The following is a 1,200-nucleotide window of genomic DNA, read 5'->3' as shown; positions in this document are numbered from 1 at the left end:
TATTGTAATTAATGATTATATGATTTCTAAGTTCTCCTCTAAAATGATTTTTCCATGGCCTCCAACCTTAATTACCTATTATATTATAATCACAAAATATGCTCAAAAGATTATAAAATTCATTTATATTGTTTTTGGCCCTTTTTTATTAAAAACATTTATTTATGACCTATTGTTTCTCTTTTTCTTTTAATTACAAGTATTATTAGTGACTACATATTATTTTTTATTACATTTGAACTTAGTTGTGGATTAGTTTTTTTTTGAAGTTCGCTTCTTCCGGTTTTTCCATCATCCAAGTCATGTTCTACATTCTTGTTAAACTGCGCTTCTAATTCACTCTCACAATTATTTACCTTTGTACTTAATTCTTGCACATGTTGTTCAGTAGAAACCTTAGTTGACTTCGAAACCAACTAAGTACCTTTCCAATAGCCAGTTTGGTGTGTGGCTCTTTCCATCAAAAGCGACTGCATTTGTCCATCTCTGACTGTAGCTTTTTGAACATTACAGCCATCTCCTCGTTGTTGGAAGCGTTACCTTCTGTGTTTGTCTGGTTTCGTGTTGGTTCGCTGGTGGACATGATGTAGGTGTGTAGAAATCCTTAGCAATTTTCCACAGACGGCGCCAATTATTTTTACCAAATTTATGTGTGTTAATGCTAATAATATATTTATAAGTTTTTAATGAAAGAACTAGGATTATAACGTAATGAAAATAGCAAGTAAAAAACACCACGATTTGGTGAGGCAGAAAATCCCGTAAAGGATCAAAACCGCAGGTGGGATTTGTAGCCCAGCCTAAAAGAGATCCACTATATCAAAATCACGTAGCTGAATTACAATGTAAGAAGTAGTGTATTTTTGTGTTATACTAGAAGACTTGCTCTAGTCTATGTATTTTCTACTATTTATCCCCCTCTAATCTTCCTGCCGTTGTCTCACTTTTTTATTTGAATTGCCCTCTATCCTTTTGTTAGCTATTTTTTCTCCTCCCATCTCTCTTACCATCTTCCACGTTCTTCTCCACTTTTTTGATGCTTTTCTCCTATTTTTCAGGTTTGTTATTGAATCCTTCTACACGTCTTTGGCTCTCTTCTTGCAGCTGTCCATGTCGACACCTGAATGATCATGTCTTACGTATTCGTCCACCCCCGTCGCATGCAACTTCTAGTCGTCATGTCGTAGAAATACTTGATAT

This window comes from Apium graveolens, unplaced genomic scaffold, assembly GCF_009905375.1.
Source record: "Apium graveolens cultivar Ventura unplaced genomic scaffold, ASM990537v1 ctg320, whole genome shotgun sequence".
NCBI lineage: Eukaryota > Viridiplantae > Streptophyta > Magnoliopsida > Apiales > Apiaceae > Apium > Apium graveolens.
This window is presented reverse-complemented; position numbering follows the sequence as displayed.